Source organism: Pristiophorus japonicus, chromosome 10 (genome assembly GCF_044704955.1).
Source record: "Pristiophorus japonicus isolate sPriJap1 chromosome 10, sPriJap1.hap1, whole genome shotgun sequence".
NCBI classification, from domain to species: Eukaryota; Metazoa; Chordata; class Chondrichthyes; family Pristiophoridae; genus Pristiophorus; species Pristiophorus japonicus.
The window spans coordinates 154,340,521-154,361,278 of record NC_091986.1 but is presented as its reverse complement, the minus strand read 5'-3'; the positions used below and the strand labels follow the sequence as shown (position 1 = coordinate 154,361,278).

General features: G+C 46.3%; 1 protein-coding gene and 1 non-coding gene across 4 annotated transcripts in view; one reads left to right on the top strand and one right to left on the bottom strand.

Annotated features, from left to right (window-relative positions):
• cryl1 (crystallin, lambda 1) overlaps positions 1–20,758 on the top strand; it is a 183,441-nt gene that overhangs the window by 49,654 nt on the left and 113,029 nt on the right. The gene's annotated exons all lie outside the window — the stretch shown is intronic.
• LOC139275456 (U2 spliceosomal RNA) lies at positions 18,603–18,784 on the bottom strand. Its single transcript, XR_011595731.1, has one exon. It is a non-coding gene; the product is annotated as a U2 spliceosomal RNA (small nuclear RNA).

The window sequence follows — 20,758 nt, the reverse complement described above, 5'->3', positions numbered from 1 at the left end:
AAGGCAAAAATCAAAAAGGGCCAGATTACAGCAAAATTCTAAAGTGACAAAGTGTGTTAAAAAGACAAGCCTGAAGGCTCTATGCCTCAATGCGAGGAGTATTCGTAATAAGGTGGACGAATTAACTGCACAGGCAGCAATTAACGAATATGATATAATTGGCATCACGGAGACATGGCTCCAGGGTGATCAAGGCTGGGAACTCAACATCCAGGGGTATTCAACATCCAAGAAGAATAGACAGAAAGGAAAAGGAGGTGGGGTAACGTTGCTGGTTAAAGAGGAAATTAACGCAATAGTAAGGAAGGACATTAGCTTGGATGATGTGGAATCTGTATGGGTGGAGCTGCGGAATATCAAGGGCAGAAAACGCTCGTGGGAGTTGTGTACAGACCACCAAACAGTAGAAGTGAGATTGGGGACAGCATCAAACAAGAAATAAGGGGTGTGTGCAATAAAAGGTACAGCAGTTATCATGGGCGACTTTAATCTACTTATAGATTGGGCTAACCAAACTGGTAACAATATGGTGGAGGAGGATTTCCTGGAGTGCATTAGGGATGGTTTTCCAGACGAATATGTCGAGGAACTGACTAGAGGGTAGCCCATCCTAGACTGGGTGATTTGTAATGAAAAAGGACTAATTAGCCATCTTGTGTGAGGCCCCTTGGGGAAGAGTGACCATAATATGGTAGAATTCTTTATTAAGATGGAGAGTGACACAGTTAACTCAGAGACTAGCGTCCTCAACTTAAAGAAAGGTAACTTTGATGGTATGAGACGTGAATTGGCTAGAATAGACTGGCAAATGATACTTAAAGGATTGACGGTGGATTGGCAATGGCAAACATTTAAAGGTCACATGGATGAACTTCAACAATTGTACATCCCTGACTGGAGTAAAAATAAAACGGGAAGGTGGCTCAACCGTGGCTAACAAGTGAAATTAAGGATAGTGTTAAATCCAAGGAAGAGGCATATAAATTGGCCAGAAAAAGCATCAAACCTGAGGACTGGGAGAAATCTAGAATTCAACAGAGGAAGACAAAGGGTTTAATTAGGAGGGGGAAGATCGGTTTTGAGAGGAAGCTTGCTGGGAACATAAAAACTGACTGCAAAAGCGTGAAGAGAAAAAGGTTCGTGAAGACAAACATAGGTCCATTGCAGTCAGATTCAGGTGAATTTATAATGGGGAACAAAGAAATGGCTGACTAGTTGAACAAATACTTTGGTTCTGTCTTCACGAAGGAAGACGCAAATAACCTTCTGGAAATACTAGGGGACCGAGGATCTAGCGAGAATGAGGAACTGAAGGAAATCCTTATTAGTCAGGAAATTGTTTTAGGGAAATTGATGGGATTGAAGGCCGATAAATCCCTGGGGCCTGATCGTCTGCATCCTAGAGTACTTAAGAAAGTGGTCCTAGAAATAGTGAATGCCTTGGTCATCTTTTTCCAATAGTCTATCGACTCTGGATCAGTTCCTATGGATTGGAGGGTAGCTAATGTAACACCACTTTTTAAAAAAAGGAGGGGGAGAGAAAACAGGGAATTATAGACCGGCTAGCCTGACATCAGTAGCGGGAAAAATGTTGGAATAAATTTTTAAAGCCACCACAACAAATCAGAGGGTGGCTAATGGGTGACGAGGGCTATCCGCTGCTCACCTGGCTCATGACTCCGTTGCACAACCCACGCACATGTGGGCAGCATGCATATAACTCAAGCCATGCTACCACACGGAATTTGATAAGGACGTCAATGGTCTGCTCTAACAATGCTTCCGCTGCCTGGATTGCTCTGGAGGGGCCCTGGAGTACTCACCAGAGTACGTCTCAAGATTTGTCGTGGTCTCCTGCAAGCTCCACAACCTCGCCATCATGACGGCACAGCCCTCGTCACCAGGCAGGGAGGAGGCAACCCAGACAGTCCCTTTCTGCCCGGGCTGTCCGTGGTCAACTCACCTGATTGTGGTACCAATGAACACAATCCACCAATAGTCCCACACCTTATCTTCCCTTGTTACTGACCATTACAGCGTCCGCTTGGCCACAATGTTACAATAAAAGCCACCACAAAATAAACATTCCAAACCAACTTTATCAAACTATTACAATATTTTATTCAAAAATCAGTTAAGTGATCACCCTTGTGTATTCCCTTAGTGCCCGTCTTCAGTGTGCCTTTGCCTGTCCTAGTGCCCCTGCACAATCATAGGCAGTTCCTCGACATCCAGGAAGACTTGCTTCCACTCAAAGTGAATTCTCAGGTGACTGTACAGTCCAATTTGGGAATTACAATCTCTGTCACAGGTGGGACAGACGGTGGTTGAAGGAAAGGGTGGGTGGGTAGTCTGGTTTTCTGCATGCTCTTGGTGACAAGACTAGCTGCTCAGCGCCCTCCCGGATGCTCTTCCTCCATTTAGGTCGGCCTTGGGCCAGGGATTCACTGGTGCTGGTGGGGATGTTTCACTTTATCAAGGAGGCTTTGAGGGTGTCCTTGAAACATTTCCTCTGACTATCTGGGGCTCGCTTGCCGTCTAGGAGTTCCGAGTAGAGCGCTTGCTTTGGGAGTCTCGTGTCGGGCATGCGGACAATGTAGCCCGCCTAACGGAGCTAGTCGAGTGTGGTCAGTGCTTCGATGCTGAGGATATTGGCCTGATCGAGAACATGAACGTTGGTGCGTCTCTCCTCCCAGTGGATTTGCAGGGTATTGTGGAGGCAGCGCTGGTGGTACTTCTCCAGCGCTTTGAGATGTCTACTGTATATGGTCCATGGAGGAGGGCGGGTATCACTACTGCCCTGTAGACCAAAAGCTTGGTGCTAGATTTGAGGTCCTGGTCTTCGAACACTCTTCCTCAGGCGACGCTGACACACTGGAGGCGGTGTTGGACCTTGTCGTTGTATGCCCTTGCTGATAGTAGGCTCCCAAGGTATGGAAAGTGGTCCACCTTGTCCAAGGCCGCGCCGTGAATTTTGATGACCGGGGGCGGGGGGGCAGGGCAGTGCTGTGAGGCGGGGTCAGGTTGGTGGAGGACCTTTGTCATAAGGCCCATGCTTTCGTATGCCTCAGTGAAGATGTTGACGATGGTTTGGAGTTCGGCCTCTGAATGTGCGCAGACGCAAGTGTTGTCCGCGCACTGTAGTTCGATGACGGAGGATGGGACGACCTTGGACCTAGCCTGGAGGCGATGAATGTTAACAGGTTCCTATTGGTTCTATAGATTAGTTCCACTCCAGCGGGGAACTTGTTGAGAGTGAGATGGAGCATTGCAGCTAGGAAGATCTAGAAGAGCGTTGGGGCGATGACGCAGCCCTGCTTGACCCCGGTCCGGATGTGGTTTGGATCTGTGGTGGATCTGTTGGTCAGGATCACGGCTTGCACGTCGTGGTGGAGCAGGCGGAGGATGGTGGCAAACTTTTGGGGCCAGCCGAAACGGAGGAGGACGCTCCATAGTCCCTCACGGTTGACAGTGTTAAAGGCCTTTGTCAGGTCAAAGGCGGCTATGTACAAGGGTTAGTGCTGTTCCCTGCATTTCTCTTGGTAGTTGTCGCGCAGTGAGGATCATGTCCGTTGTACCCCTTCGTGGACGGAATCCGCATTGTGACTCTGAGGAGGAGCTCTTCAGCCACAGGGAGAAGATAGTTGAGGAGGATTCTTGTGATGACTTTCCCAGTGGCTGACAGCAGGGAGATTCCTCTGTAGTTGCTGCAGTCAGACTGGTCCCCATTTTTGAAGGTAGTCATGATTACGGCATCTGAGATTTCCCGGCATGCTCTCCTCCTTCCAGACAAGAGAGATGAGATCATGCTTTCATCCCAATAATGCTTCTCCGCCATCCTGATGCCTTGTTGTTCTTGAACTGACAGATGGCCTTTTCTACCTCGTGCAGGGCTGGTCTCTTGCTGAGATGGTGGCGGGTAGCATGCTGTGGGATGGAGTCGAGGACACTCGTGTCAAAGGCAGAGTCTCGATTAAGGAGATCTTCGAAGTCTCCTTCCAGCGGGCCCTGACTGCTTCGGTGTCCTTAATGATTGTCTTCCCGTTCTTGGCCAGCAGTGGGATAGGGCGTTGGGTGTTTGGGCCATAGATGGACTTGACTGCGGTGAAAAATCCTCGCACATCATCGCTGTCGGCCAGCTGCTGGATCTCTTGTGCTTTCTCCACCCACCATCTATTCTTTAGGTCGCAGGTTTTTTGTTGGACTCTGCTTACAGCCGTCTATAGAGCTGCTTTGCTGCTCCCGAATTGGGTTGCTGCTTTAAGTTCAGAAATGCTTGTGGTTTATTAGCACCTGGATTTCCTGGTCATTCATCAAATCAGTCTTGGTGTTTCCTGGTTGAGTGACCGAACATCTCTTCGCAGGCGCTGGTTATGGTGGCCTTGAGGGGAGACCAGGCGCTGTGGGCACTCTGCATCTCGGGGTCGTCAAGGGTCGCCAGGTTGACGGTGAGATGTGGCTGTATAGGGCTCTCTTAGCTGGGTCTTTGAGTGCCCCGGTGTTGATTTTTCTGCGGCAGTGCTAACCCAATGGCAGCAGCATAGTTGATGGAAGGTTGCTGACTTTCAAGGGGGGAGACTGCCAATGGCTTTGGAGGATGATCTCGAGCATCGGACTGCATCACCTCGGCATGGGTGGCAGCAGTCTGGGCTGGCTGGCTGATGGGCAACATCAAGGGCACTGGCAGAGTGGCAGTGGTGGGAGGATAAATGCTGTCATCCTGAGAGTGGTAAGCAAGTTCTTGCTCCATAGAGCCACTGCCACTCTCCCGGGACGGCGCTTCAGCACTCCTAGTAATTTGCTGGTGGACAGATTGCTGGGATGTTGTGACACCCTGCAAGCCCCTTTCAACACTAGTAAACCTGGCCACAATGGTAGCAGTCTGTGGCTGCGTGGCAACGAGCTCAGCTTACATGACCTCAGTCTGTGCTTCCATTGCAGCACTCGAATGTTGGGTGGCTTCTGCTTGTGCTGCAATGGAAGCTGAGACATCGATCACGAGATGCTGCATAATAGTTGGGTCCACCAGTTTGCTAATGGATCTGCCCACCTCTGAGCAAAGCCCTGTTAAAGTTTGGAGCTGTACCCCTCCATGCTCCTTGACATTGTATTCAGGCTTTCTGGCAGGCCTGCCAATGCACCAAGCATTTTGTTGTGTATGTCCATCAGCTTTGTTCGGTAGGCTGCCCCATTGAAGTCCTCATCCAAGTCCCCTGCAGCAGAATCAGTGTGCGACCTCGCCCTCCGGGGAGCTGGCACCTGCGCTACCCTTTTCCCCCTACCCTGGTTGCAGCCCACTCATGCCAGGTAACTCACCCCATGCAGATCCCTCCTCTAGGCTACCCTTTAAAGTCTTGCAGTGCCAGTATCTGAGCTGGTGACTGCAAGTGCCAGATCGGTGGCGGTGTTCCTTCTTCACCATCACTCTACCGCCCATTTTGCGTCACCGCCCGAAATGAATTTCTACCCAGTTATATTTGTCTTCACATCCTTCTACAGCCTCCCTCCTTCCTCTAGCTTTGTATCTCCTCCCACACCATTCAGTCTACTGGCCATTTGAGAATTATTTTATACCCTTCCATCTCATCATTGAGAGCAGAGCCTTCTGCCGCCTCAAGTCCTTCTCTCTGGAAATGTCTCCCTAAAACCTTCAGCCTTTAAAAGCACCTATAAAAGCCATTTTAAAACCGATCTTTGTTAAATCTTTCGGTCACCTCCTAACTTTCCTACTGTGGCTTAGTGTCTATTTCTTTATCTTAATTGATTTTCTATCTTTTTCCCTCTCCCTTCCCCTCACTGTAAAGTCCCTAGTGACATTTCTCTGTTAAAGGTACTATATAAATCAAAGTTTTCATTTGGGTCCTTCAGCCACTTCATATTCAAGCACTTCATTGGCTTTGAGGCAGTTTTTTTGACAATGTGGTTGCACTCTTAATAGCTTAGAGTGTATCATACTGTGGTCCTTCTAGTATATTGCTCCACACATTGCTGCGGTTCTTAGTTATGTTGCCTGCCAATAATGTTACGATCAGATTCCAGTTTCAATCGAGGATGCATCCAGGATGGTTTGTATAATTGTCTACTGGGAAAAAAAAGTGTTGAAGGTGAGCAACTCGAGCTCGCACTTTATCGTAAAAAGGCAACTTTCCCAGCAATATTGATTTAAATGGAATGAAAATCGGACGGGTTCTATAACAGGTGGGCGACCTGCTTTACCAGATTACCGCTAATGTGGTAAAGGCAAAATTTCCCCTGGTCTTTATTGTTATGTATGCAACACTATGTAACCAGCATTCTACTGCCACCAGAGGGCGTATCTGTTGGAGCCCCAAGGGATCCCAGCATCTCTTGGGTGCACTGTATGTAAGCAGGCCTCCCATGCTGTACCAACACTCTGGAGTTAGAATAACGAGACTAAGGTCACACTTACTCACATCTACAGTACTCAGTCACATTGCTTTATTCAAGACTTAACGAGATAACGAACCATGCAGAGAACTGTTGGTATCCTGGAGAAATTCTCAGAAGGGGATGATTGGGAGGCCTTCATGGAGGGACTCGACCAATACTTCTAACGAGCTGGAAGGGAGTGCGAACGCTGCCAAACGAAGGGCGATCCTCCTCACCGTCTGTGGGGCAGCAACCTATGGCCTCATGAAGAATCTTCTTGCTCCGGTGAAACCAACAACCAAATCATAAGAACTGTGTACGCTGGCCCGGGAGCACCTAAATCCAAAGGAGAGCATTCTGATGGCAAGGTATCGATTTTACACATGTCATTGGTCTGAAGGCCAGAAAGTGGCGGGCTATGTCGCCGAACTAAGGCACCTTGCAGGACATTGCGAATTCGATGGATTCCTGATGCAAATGCTAAGAGACTTCTTTGTGCTTGGCATTGGCATGAGATTATTCTTCGCAAACTATTGACTGTTGAAACACCGAACCTGAGCAAAGCCATAACGATAACCCAGGCATTTATGTCCACCAGGGATAACACCAAACAAATTTTGCAGCATAAAGATGTTTCGTCAAGTACTGTACACAAAGTAATATCGTTTTCAGGCAGGAATGCACATAGCAGAATGTACACGCCTGCAGCTGCACGACCTCAGATGACTCAGAGTCCGCCATCAAGCGTTAATGTGAGGCAATTGACACCTTGTTGGTGCTGCGGTGATCATCGAGCCCATCAATGCCGCTTCAAACACTATGCGTGCAAAGGCTGTGGAACAATGGGACACCTCCAGCGAATGTGCAGACGAGCTGCAAACCACCACGTTGCAGAGGAAGACCGATCCATGGCGGATCAAACTGAACTAGAGACTCAAACCGAGGAGGCAGAAATGTACGGGGTACACACCTTCACCACGAAATAGCCACCGATTATGTTAAAAGTCGAACTGAACGGAATTCCAGTATCCATGGAATTGGACACAGGTGCGAGTCAGTCTATCATGAGCAAAAAGGCCTTCGACAGGCTGTGGTGCAACAAGGCACACAGGCCCAAGCTGAGCCCTATTCACATCAAGCTGAGAACTTACACTAAAGAGCTGATCCCTGTTATTGGCAACGCAGCAGTAAAAGGCTCCTATGATGGAGCAGTGCACGAACTACCACTATGGATTGTACCAGGAGATGGCCCCACACTGTTCGGCAGAAGCTGGCTGGGAAAAATCCGCTGGAAGTGGGACGACATCCGAGCGCTTTCGTCCGTCGATGACGCCTCATGTGCCCAGGTTCTGAGCAAGTTCCCGTCGTTGTTTGAGCCAAGCATCGGAAGTTTCTCGGGGGCGAAGGTGCAGATTCACATGATTCCCGGTACATGACCCATCCACCACAAGGCACGGGCGGTGCCATATATGATGCGAGAGCAAGTGGAGACAGGCTGAAACGAGAGGGCATCATTGCACCGGTGGAGTTCAACGAGTGGGCCAGTCCGATTGTTCCGGTTCTCTAGGACGATGGCACGGTCAGAATTTGTGGGGACTATAAAATAACATTTAACTGTTTTTCGCTGCAGGACCAATACCCGCTACCCAAGGCAGATGACCTATTTGCGACGCCGGTGGGAGGGAAGACGTTCACCAAGTTGGACCTGACCTCGGCCTACATGACGCAGAAGCTGGTGGAATCTTCGAAAGGCCTCACCTGCATCAACGCGCACAAAGATCTGTTCATCTACAATAGATACCCGTTTGGGATTCGATCGACCTTGGCTATTTTTTCAAAGGAACATGGAGAGTCTGCTAAAGTCGGTTCCGCGCACCGTGGTTTTCCAGGACGACATATTGATCACAGGTCGGGACACCATCGAACACTTGAAGAACCTGGAAGAGGTTCTAAGTCGGCTAGATCACGTGGGACTCAGTTTGAAACGCTCGAAGTGTGTTTTCCTGGTGCCAGAGGTCGAGTTCTTGGAGAAGAAATCGGCAGACGGCATCAGACCCACCGACGCCAAGACGGAGGCCATCAAGAACACGCCGAAACCACAGAACGTGATGGAGCTGCGGTCGTTCCTGGGACTCCAGTTATTTTGGTACAAGGGTTAAGCACCTTGCTAGAACCTCTACACATGTTGCTACGCAAGGGAGATGACTGGGTATGGGGGAAATCACAAGAGACAGCTTTTGAGAAAGCCCGAAATCTGTTATGTTCCAACAAACTGCTTGTCCTGTATGATCCTTGTAAACATTTAGTGCTAGCTTGCGATGAGTTTTCATACGGGGTAGGGTGTGTGTTACAACAAGCAAATGAATCGGGAACATTGCAACCAGTCACTTATGCATCTAGGAGCTTGTCCAAGGCTGAAAGGGCCTACAGCATGATTGAAAAAGAAGCTCTGGCATGCGTTTACGGGGTAAAAAAAATGCATCAGTATCTGTTTAGGCTTAAGTTCGAGTTAGAAACTGACCATAAGCCGCTCATATCGTCATTCTCAGAGAGCAAAGGTATCAATACCAATGCTTTTGCTCGCATCCAAAGTTGGGCGCTCACGCTGTTTGCATATAACTGTAATTCGCCACAGGCCAGGCACAGAGAACTGCACTGACGCCCTCAGTTGGCTACCATTGCCCACCACCGGGGTGGAAATGGCACAGCCTGCAGACTTGCTCTTGTTGATGGATGCATTCGAAAACGAAAAGTCACCCGTTATGGCCCACCAGATCAGGACCTGGACCAGCCAGGATCCTTTACTGTCCTTTGTAAAAGAACTGTGCCCCCCATGGGAGCTGGTCCAGCGTCCCAGCGGAGATGCATGAAGAGATCAAGCCGTTCCAGCGGCGTAAAGGCGAAATGTCCATACAGGCGGACGGTCTTTCGTAGGGTAATCGCGTGGTTTTGCCCAAGAAAGGCAGGGAAATGTTCATATGCGACCTACACAGTACCCACCCAGGCATAGTAATGATGAAAGCTATAGCCAGATCCCTTGTGTGGTGGCCCGGCATTGACTCAGATTTGGAGTCTTGCGTGCGCCAATACAACACTTGCTCTCAACTGAGCAATGCACCCAGGGAGGCAGCGCTAAGTTTGTGGTCATGGCCCTCCAAACTGTGGTATAGGATCGACGTTGACTTCGTTGGCCTGTTTCTAGGCAAAATGTTCCTGGTTGTTGTGGATGCTTATTCAAAATGGATTGTGTGTAAGCACGTCCACTGCCACTCCAAATCTGAGTCAATGCCGGGCCACCACACATGGGATCGAAAACCTACGAGCCATGTTTGCCACGCACGGCCTGCCTGATGTCCTTGTCAGCGACAACAGGCCGTGCTTCACCAGCGCTGAATTCAAGGAATTCATGACCCGCAACGGGACCAAGCGCGTCACATCTGCCCCGTTCAAGCCCGCATCCAACGGCCAGGCAGAACGGACAATCCAAACCATCAAGCAAAGCTTGAAACACGTGTCGGAAGGCTCCTTGCATCCCGCCTATCCCGAGTCCTGCTCAGCTACCGCACTAGACCCCACTCGCTCACCGGGGTTCTCCCTGTTGAACTGCTCATGAAAAGGGCACTCAAAACAAGGCTCTTTCTCGTCCACCCTGATCATGTCGAGGGCAGGCGGCATCAACAAAGCATGTACCATGATCGCGGAAATTTGTCACGCGATATTGAAGTCAATGACCCTGTATTTGTATTCAACTATGGACATGGTCCCAAATGGCTTGCTGGCACTGTCATAGCCAAAGAAGGAAGTAGGGTGTTTCAGGTCAAACTCGCAAATGGACTAACTTGCAGAAAGCATTTTGACCAAACCAAAATGCGATTCACAAACAGCCACGAGCAACCTGAAGAGGAAACCACCAACTTCGACCCTCCGACACACACACAAATGGCAACCGACATCACGGTTGACCACGAAGCTGAACTCATCATCCCCAGCAGCCCGGCAAGGCCAGCTGCGCAGCAGCTCAGCAAAGAACCAACCAACATACCTGCACCTGCATTTGTACCGAGATGATCGACTAGGGAGCGGAAAGCTCTAGATCGTCTCACCTTGTAAATAAGTGTACTGTTGACTTTGGGAGGGAGTGATGTTATGTATGCAACACTACGTAACCAGCATTCTACCGCCACCAGAGGGTGTATCTGTTGGAGTCCCAAAGGATCCCAGCATCCCTTGGGAGCACTGTATATTAGTAGGTCTCCCATGCTGTACCAACACTCTGGAGTTAGAATAAAGAGACTAAGGTCACACTTACTCAAGTCTACAGTACTCAGTCACCTTGCTTTATTCAAGACTTAACATTTATGCTTTATTGTCACACCAGTCTGTACATTTATGCCCCGTGACCTCAAGAGTATTGAATGTAATTCTGTGTGCATATTTTAAGTTAACTATCTCAATTAGCAGAATATTTTGGGAAGTTTATAAAATCTGTGCTCTTGTCCAATGCAGCTATGCAAGGCACAATCCAATCTAAGCAATGAGAGAGAGAGAGAGAAAGAGAAAAGCACAAAAGACTTATGGAATTGTGACCATTTTTAATTTACCGACAGTAAAACTGTTGTGAATAGAGAAAAAAACCTAATAGTAGACCATCACCCTGATTAGAATGCGAGTTATAGAGCTCATTTAGTGATTAACAATGGTGTAATGTAAATGTTTTACCTCGCTACATTGTTGCCTTATTTTTTAAGCTAACCAAAATAAACCACAGCCTCTACTCATTCTGAAGCATATGGCATTGTATGAGGTGAACATAACAGTTCATCCTTGTAGGACTGCCAGTACTGAGTTATGCTTTGGGTGTGTTTATAGCATTTGTTTCTATTAACTTCTGAAACACAAGGTCATACTTTGGTAAAGTTCCTTGGCACTTCACTGTAGCTTCAGATTTTCTCAGGAAAAACAATAGGCTTAGACTTTGTAGCAGTTAACTTTTAAATGAAATCTGACTCATCTAGCCAATTTAATGTAGCGCATAGTCTGAATAGATTTGAGTATGAAAAACAGAGGATACATACTGAGATCCCATTGGTTACTGGAGTTTCAAAAGTCTTAACTGATGAGGTTGAATTTGTTCTTGGCTTATGCTAGTATTTGTCTTGGTTGCATAAATATTTCTAATGGCATCCTTGTATTTTATTTGTAAACGTTTTTTATTTTCTAACAAGCAAACTTGTATTTCTTAACGAAAAAGTGTTACACTTGAAAAAGTTGGCAAAAGAAGTTCTGCAATACAAAAGTAAGATACTGTGGATGCTGGAAATCTGAAATAAAAGTCAGAAAATGCTGGAAATACTCAGCAGGTCAGGCACCATCTGTGGAGAGAGAAACCGAGTTAACATTTCAGGTCGATGACCTTTCATTAGAACTGGAATAGGTTGGAGATGGAACAGGTTTTAAGCAAGCACAGAGGCAGGGAAAGGAGGAGAGGTGGAAAGAACAAAACTCTAGGTCTCTGATAGGGTGGAAGGCAGGAGTGATTAAAATCACAAAAGGAATGATGGTGCAAGAAAAAAGGGGTTGACAATGGGACAAGTAAATAAACAAAAGATGGGTGTAGAGGAGATGTAAATGGGAATATTAGAATCAACAGCAACAGCTGCCATCCGAAAAAATGGGTGCAGAGGTTATGATCTGAAATTGTTGAACTCAATGTTGAGTCCGGAAAGCTGTAAAGTGTCTAATCAAAAAGGGAAGTTGCTGTTCCTTGAGCTTATATTGAGCTTCATTAGTTCAGAGTAGGAGACCGAGGCAGAGAGGTCAAAGTTGGGAGTGGTCCGGAGAATTAAAAAGACAGGCGACCAGAAACTTGGGGTCACACTTGCGGACTGAACGGAGGTGTTCCGAAAAGTGGTCACCCAATCTGCATTTGGTCTCCCCAATGTAGAGGAGACCGGGTTGTGAGCAGTGAATACAGTATACTAAATTGAAAAAAGTACAATAAATCGCTGTTTGACCTGGAAGGACTGCTTGGGGAAGAGGTAAAGGGGCAGGTGTTGCATCTCCTGCACTTGCACGGGAAGGTGCCTTGGGAAGGAGAGTGGATGTTGGGGGTGATAGAGAAGTGGACTAGGGTTCTGTTTGGGATATTTTGCTATAAATGATATTAAAAGTTGAGGGAACAATATTGAAATGTGCTAATGGTGCTAAATTGTGGTTTGACAAATCTTGTTGAGGTTTGTCAAAAACTGCAGGAGGACCTAAATAAGTGAGCAGTATGGGCGTATAAGTGGCAGATACAGTTGACTCCTGGTTAAAGCCTCGATTTCAAAATTCTCATCCTTCTTTACAAATCACTCCATGGCCTTGCCCCTCCCGATCTGTAATCTTTTTCAGTGTCACAACCCCACAAGATATCTGTGCTCCTCAAATTCTGCCCTCTTGAACATCCCTCATTACAACTGCTCAACCATCGGTGGCCGTGCCTTCAGTTGTTTGGGTCCCAAGCTCTACCTCTCTACCTCTCTTTCCTCCTTTAAGATGCTCCTTAAAACCAAGCTTTTAGTCATCTACCTAAATTTCTTCTTTTGTGGCTCGGTGTCAAATGTATCTGTTTAGTCGTGCAACGCTGCTGTGAAGTGCCTTGGGATGTTTTACTATTTTAAAGGCGCTATATAAATAAAAGTTGTTGTTGTTGATTATAGTGGACTATAAAGTACTTTTTAGAAGGAAGAATTGGAGAAGGAAGTAAATCTTAAATGATTATGATTTTAAAAGGAGTATAAGAGCAGAGATCTTGGTGTGTAGATACACAGGTTGTAGCACAAGTAGGTAAGGCCATAAAAAGGCAAACAGAATCCTTAGTTTTATATCCAATGGCATAAAATACAAAAGCAAGGAGGCAATATCGAACTTGTTAGGTTGCAATTGGAAAGTTATGTATAGTTTTGGACACCCAATTATAGGAAGGTTATGAAAGCAATTTTAAAAAGTGCAATGTTATTAGGGATAAGAACATAAGAAATTGGGAAGGAGTAGGCCATAAGGCCCCTTGAGCCTGCTCTGCCATTTAATAAGATCATGGCCGATCTGATCATGGACTCAGCTCCACTTCCTCGCCCGCTCCCCATAACCCCTTATCGTTTAAGAAACTGTCTATTTCTGTCTTAAATTTATTCAATGTCCCAGCTTCCACAGCTCTCTGAGGCAGCAAATTCCACAGATTAACAACCCTCAGAGAAGAAATTTTTCCTCAGTTTTAAATGGGCAGCCCCTTATTCTAAGATCATGCCCTCTAGTTCTAGTCTCCCCATCAGTGGAAACATCCTCTCTGCATCCACCTTGTCCCACCTTGTCAAGCCCCCTCATAATCTTATACGTTTCGATAAGATCACCTCTCATTCTTCTGAATTCCAATGAGTAGACCCAACCTACTCAACCTTTCCTCATAAGTCAACCCCCTCATCCCCGGAATCAACCTAGTGAACCTTCTCTGAACAGCCTCCAAAGCAAGTATATTCAAAACTGCACGCAGTATTCCAGGTGTGGCCTCACCAATACCTTATATAGCTGTAGCAAGACTTCCCTGCTTTTATACTCCATCCCCTTTGCAATAAAGACCAAGATATTATTGGCCTTCCTGATCACTTGCTGTACCTGCATACTATCCTTTTGTGTTTCATGCAGAAGTACCCCCAGGTCCCGCTGTACTGTGGCACTTTGCAATCTTTCTCCATTTAAATAATAACTTGCTCTTTGATTTTTTTCTGCCAAAGTGCATGAGCTCACACTTTCCAACATTATACTCCGCCTGCCAAATTTATGCCCACTCACTTAGCCTGTTTATGTCCTTTTGCAGATTTTGTGTGTCCTCCCCACACATTGCTTTTCCTCCCATCTTTGTATCCTCAGCAAACTTGGCTATGTTACACTCAGTCCCTTCTTCCAAGTCATTTATATAGATTGTAAATAGTTGGGGTCCCAGCACTGATTCCGGCGGCACCCCACTAGTTACTGGTTGCCAACCACAGAAAGTTGTTGAGGACAGTTCGTTAGATATATTTAAAAGGGAGTTAGATGTGGCCCTTACGGCTAAAGGGATCAAGGGGTATGGAGAGAAAGCAGGAATGGGGTACTGAAATTGCATGATCAGCTATGATCATATTGAATGGTGTGTTTCTATGTTTCGATGAATCATTTATCCCGACTCTCTGTTTTCTGTTAGTTAGCCATGCTAATATATTACCCCCAACCCCGTGAACTTTTATCTTGTGCAGTAACCTTTTATGTGGCACCTTGTCTGGAAGTCCAAATACACCACATCCACTGGTTCCCTTTTATCCACCCTGTTCCTTACATCCTCAAAAGAACTTCCCCTTCATAAATCCGTGCTGACTCTGTCTGACCAAATTTTGCTTTTCCAAAATGTCCTGCTACTGCTTCTTTAATAATGGACTCCAACATTTTCCCAACCACAGGCTAACCGGTCTATAGTTTTCTGCTATTGTTTGCCTCCTTTCTTAAATAGGGGCGTTACATTTGCAGTTTTCCAATCTGCTGGGACCTCCCCAGAATCCAGGGAATTTTGGTAAATTACAACCAATGCATCCACAATCCCTGCCGCTACCTCTCAAGACCCTAGAATGCAACCCATCAGGTCCAGGGGATTTATCTGCCTTTAGTCCCATTATCTTATTGAGTACCACCTTCTCAGTGATTGTGATTGTGTTAAGTTCCTCCCCCACTATAGCCCCTAGACTATCCACTGCCAGAATATTGTTAGTGTCCTCTTCTGTAAAGACTGATACAAAATACTTGTTCAGAGTTTTTGCCATCTCCATATTCCCCATTGTTAATTCCGCAGTCTCGTCCTCTAAAGGGACCAACATTTACTTTAGCCACCCTTTTCCTTTTTATATACGTACAGAAACTCTTGCTATCTGTTTTTATATTTCGTGCTAGTTTAATTTCATAGTCTTATCTTCCCTTGCTTAATCATTTTTTCAGTCGTTTTTTGTTGGCTTTTTAAAAGCTTCCCAGTCTTCTGCCCTCCCATTAGTTTAGTCCACTTTGTATGCCCTTGTTTTTAATTGGATACCGTCCTTTATTTCTTTAGTTCGTCACGGATGGCTATCTTTTCTCTTACACCCTTTCCTCCTCACTGGAATATATTTTTCTTGAGAGTTGTGAAATACCTCCTTAAAATGTACACCACTGTTCATCAACCATCCTACACTTTAATTTATTTTCCCAGTCCACTTTAACCAACTCTGCCCTCATACCTTCATAGTCTCCATTATTTAAGCTTAGTACGCTGGTTAGAGATCCAACTTTCTCACCCTCCATCTGAATTTGAAATGCAATCATGCTATGATCACTCATTCCGAGGGGATCATTTATTAGGAGATTATTTATTAATCCTGTCTCATTACATAGGACCAGATCTAAGATAGCCTGCCCCTTGGTCGGTTCCGTTACATATTGCTCAAGGAACCCGTCCCTTACCCACTCTATGAACTCCTCCTCAAGATTCCCTGACCAGTTTGATTTGTCCAATCAATATGGAGGTTAAAATCACCCATGATTATTGCTGTTCCCTTTTTACAAGCCCCCACTATTTCCTAGTTTATGCTCCGACCAACAGAGTTGCTACTGTTAGGGGGCCTATAGACTACGCCCACCAGTGACTTTTTCCCCTTATTGTTCCTTACCTCCACTCAAACTGTTTCAACACCCTTATCATTTGAGCCAGTATTGTTTCTTACTATTGCAGTGATTCCATCCTTTATCAATAGAGCTACCCCACCTCCTTTTCCTTTCTGTCTGTCCCTCCGGATTGTCAAATACCCCTCAATATTTAATTCCCAGTCCTGGTCACCTTGCAACCACGTCTCTGTAATGGCTTTCAGATCATACCCATTTGTCTCAATTTGTGCTGTCAACTCATCTATTTTGTTACAAATGCTACGTGCATTTAGACAAAGTGCCTTTAAGTTTGTTTTTTTAGCCTTTTTTCCTACTTGTTTCCCCTCTCCTCCAAACTCACTTTCTTTATTTTTGCTTTCTAATTCCAACTTTACTCCCCTCCCTACTGAACGTGAGCTTAAAGCCCAAAAGAGAGGCTTGAGAAGTTAGGGCTTTAGATGAGTGGAATCCTCTTTTTCACAACTGTAGTATTTAAAGGTTACTAGTTCATAAAAGATCAACACAGTTCTGCTATACTTCCTGAATATAGTTGTGCTAATCTGGCATCGCCAGGGAAGTGTAGGGTTGGGGAAGCTGTAAGTGAGTCCCTAAGAGAAGGTAGAACCAACAACAGGCATCAGACTCTGCCCCAACTCGAGCACATCCTTATTCCAGACCTTCTAGACATCATCCTCTTAAAGTACTGTCAGGCGCAGCCACATTCCCTCAAACATATTCCATCAGTTGCCAACACAGTGTTCCCACATCAAGACTTGGGATACCGTACCCTGATTTTTTTTTAAACAAAGGTAGGAGGTAGAAATTGAGTATATAAGTAAAAAGGCATTTGTGACTGCTATACAGAGTGATGAGGAGAGACAAAGGGAATCAGAGATTTACACAAAGATTGAAAGAATCAGAACAAGAGTTGGAGCCAATAGAGAGAGAGGTACGATAATGAGAAGAGAGTATGATAGTCATACAGAGACAGGAAAAGAGTTGAAGACAGACAGACCAAGGGAATAACACAGGACAAATTAAAGAGCAACATTGAATGAGATAGGCAACCTCAGGAAGAGAAGGACAATTTTGGTTCCAATTTTTCTGAATGAGCAGTGAGGAAATTCACAGTTCAATGGGCCCAAAATTCCACATGGACTTTTTTTGGCACAGTTATAGAGGTACGTCCGATTTTTTTTTTTAGTGGCTCAACTGCGCCAAAAAAAGTTCCAAGTTTCGCCGGCATAATCTTTCATTTTGTAGCGGCGCAGATTTCCTTAAGCTCTGTGGGTGGAGCTTAAGGACTGTGCCAAATAACTGAGATTGTGAGGGTAATGAGCGACGCTCTGAAGGGCTGAGGCACAAATAAAGTATCTCCCCTTTGTAAAATAGATCAGTAAGTGAGACTTGGGACAACAGACTGAAATCTCAATATATGAAACAATATGAAATTCCTTCATTCCTTTTTAGCATTTGTAGATTTTTTTTCACCTCTACAGTGCTGGTGCCGCTGCAATCCCAGGCCGAAAGGACCCAGTACAGGCCCACACTTATCCTGGGCCAAAAGGACCCCCCACTGGCACACTGCCATCCCGGGCAGAAAGGACCCCGCACTGGTCCACACCTATCCCAGGCTGAAAGGACTGTGCACCGGCCCACACCTATCCCGGGCCGAAAGGACCCCACACTGGCCCGCTGCCGTGTCTTCAGCTTCGCTGAACTAATGGCGTCTTCTCTCTGCCGATTTTCTCTTCTCTGTGCTGATTTCTTTAAGTGCAGGGAAGGTTTTTCAGAAGGGTGCAATGCGCTGTTTTAGAAAAAAATCGTACTTGGACAAGCTCACTTAAATGGCCAGAAATGGCGCACCCGGCAGGTTCCGCCCCCAGTGACGTAAAAAAAAATTGGACGTACCTACTTTAGAATGGCGCAGAAACTTTGGCGAAACTTGCAGATTTTAGTCTGCTCCAAAAAACAGCGTAGGCCAAAAAAACAGCGCAGAATGGTAGAGAAAATTCAGCCCTTTAGACCGAAATTGGATCCCGTTCCATCGATGCCTCAATTTTAAGTAAGAAGTTAACTGAATGCTTCTCAGACCTGCATCTTAATTCTAATTTACCAAATCCATATTTTTGCTCATGTCTCAGTTGCAACTTACACAAATAATTTTCTCACACGGTAAGGGTAAAAAATTAATAGTTTCTTGCATTTCCTTGTTCAAAACCAATAACTCATTAAATAAAATATTTCTCTTGCTCCACTTAATTCTGCTTTCAATAATTAGATAAATCGTTTCACTCTCTCTCTGATTTGATGTAATATTTGCCTCACGCCTTCAATTAATATTAATAAACAATTAAGTAGCATGTGCCTCAGCACTCAACTTAATATCTGATTGAATAATTTGTTTTTCTTGTGATGCAACTCGACTAAAAATGAACCAATTTTTTTTTTGTTCATTCTTGTCAGATCAACTCCAGCGCCAAAGATCACTTTGCGCTATTACACTTGATCTTAGCCAAAAGGCCGAGAGGGGAAGCTGCACCGTTCCTGGAAACACTGCAATACCAGGTCGATGCGTGGAGTGGACGGAGCAAGCCCCTGTTCCAGCTCCCTGTTCCAAAAAACAATTTAATATTTGGTCCCCAGATAGGGGATATTAAACTGATAAGAACAGATACTACACTTGATCTTAGCCAAAAGGCCGAGAAGCAACTCGACTAAAAATGAACCAATACTTTACATGACCCTCATTGACTTCAAGAATAATTGAACAGTTCCTTTCACCTCTGACCCAATGTAGCTAATAATGAATCACTTCAGACTCTGACTTTTGGTTACAAAATCGTTACTAAATTAAATCTCTTTCCTCACTACTATGTTTTCTTCAATAAATTAATAAATAACTTGATTATTGAAGAGAACATGAAAAGTTAAACAAAAAGATAAATTCCCTCTTACCCCGGTCATTCTCGCTACTGACAGCCCCTGAAACTTCCATACGAGTTCATTTGTTTTTCCTTTTGTGCACCATACCTGACTCGCCAGTTACCCTCAAGACGATGATGCACTCCAGTCCCTCTAGTGCCCATCTCTCGCGGAAGGCCGCGAGCGTACCGGTGGACACCGCGTGCTCCATCTCTAAGGACACCATGGCTCGGATGTAAGCACGGAAGAGAGGCAGGCAGTCAGGCTGAACGAACCCCTCGACCGCCCGTTGCCTGGACCGTCTGATGGCACCCTTGGCCGTGCCCAGGAGCAGTCCTACGAGGAAGCCTTCGGACCTACCCGCTCCCCTCCTCACAGGGTGCCCAAAGATCAGGAGTGTGGGACTGAAGTGCAGCCAGAAATTGAGGAGCAGCCCCTTTAAATAATGGAACAGGAGCTGCAACCTCGTGCATTTAATAAAAACATGGAATACGGACTCTTCCAGACCGCAGAAATTGCAGGCGGCCTGGGAGCCCGTGAACCGGCTTAAAAATTTATTGCACGGAACTGCTCCGTGCACCACCCTCCAGGCCAAGTCCCCGATAAATAGTGGGAGGACTCCCGCGTAGAGTGAACTCCATCGGGGACCCCCGCCTCCTCCGGATGGCAAGATGGTACGCCATGGCATGTCCGGATGGCAGACGAGGATGGCAAGGTTGAGAGTGTGCAGGAGCAGCCCATACAGGAAACCCCTCCACGCAGAACTGAAAGGCACGGAGGGGATTTCCCCGAGGCGGCTCAAGTTGTGAGGCGCCGGCTCCCGAGGGAGGTTCCGGGGTTTGGCGCCGATGAGGAATTCCGTCCGGACGGGGGTCAGTTCGGACGGGATCTCCCCACGTGCTTGAGCCTCCTCGACACACCTAACGGAGTCAGGGCCCAGAGCTATTTTTAGCTACTCGATGGCATCGGCCGCGCGGCGGGCGTCGGCCGAATTTAGGCGCCGTGCCAGCATGTCTGCCGCCATCCAGCCCGCTCCTCCGCCATCGAACAGGTTCCTGACCCTGGTCACCTCGCCAGCCACAGCCCTCTCGTCCGACTGCCACCTAAAACCTCGGTCGTGTTTTCTTTTTCTTTTTTTTCCCCCTTTTTTCCCCCTCATTTCGGAAATCCCACTTTGCCATGTAAGTGGTTGAGGAGCCCTCTCCCGCCCCGCTACTTTTCTCCTTTACAAGGCCAGCCATATCAGAACGGTCAGGACCAATGATGTTGATTTTTCCTATTATGCCATCCACTCTAGCTCCAATCCCTGAACTTTTCCATCTTCTCCCGATTCTTATCTCTTCGAGAAATATCCCTTCTCACTTGATTCTTTTCCCACAGAACTATTCTTTCCTTACCCTTATGTTGGCCAGCATTGTTAATGGCTTCCTTTGTTCTGATACAGTATCTCCCTTTCAAAACTATTGTTAATACGGATTCTTTTTCCCTCAATCTGTTTCAGCGAATACACTGACATGAACACCAAAGCAGCTTATAACAAAGCAGTCTTTATTATTTGTTTCACCGGCCGGGACTTATCAGAACAAAGGAACGCTCTCCCTTCAGAGTGCGCTCACTTCCCTCGGACAAGCCCCGTTCCAATGTAGGGGCGCAACGGTTATACGCTTGCAGTACGTAATACAATTGAGGGACATTCAGTTCACCCTATCCTTTTGTGATCCCTCCTTCCCTTTGTCCACTCATGAGCCGACACCTGTCCTTC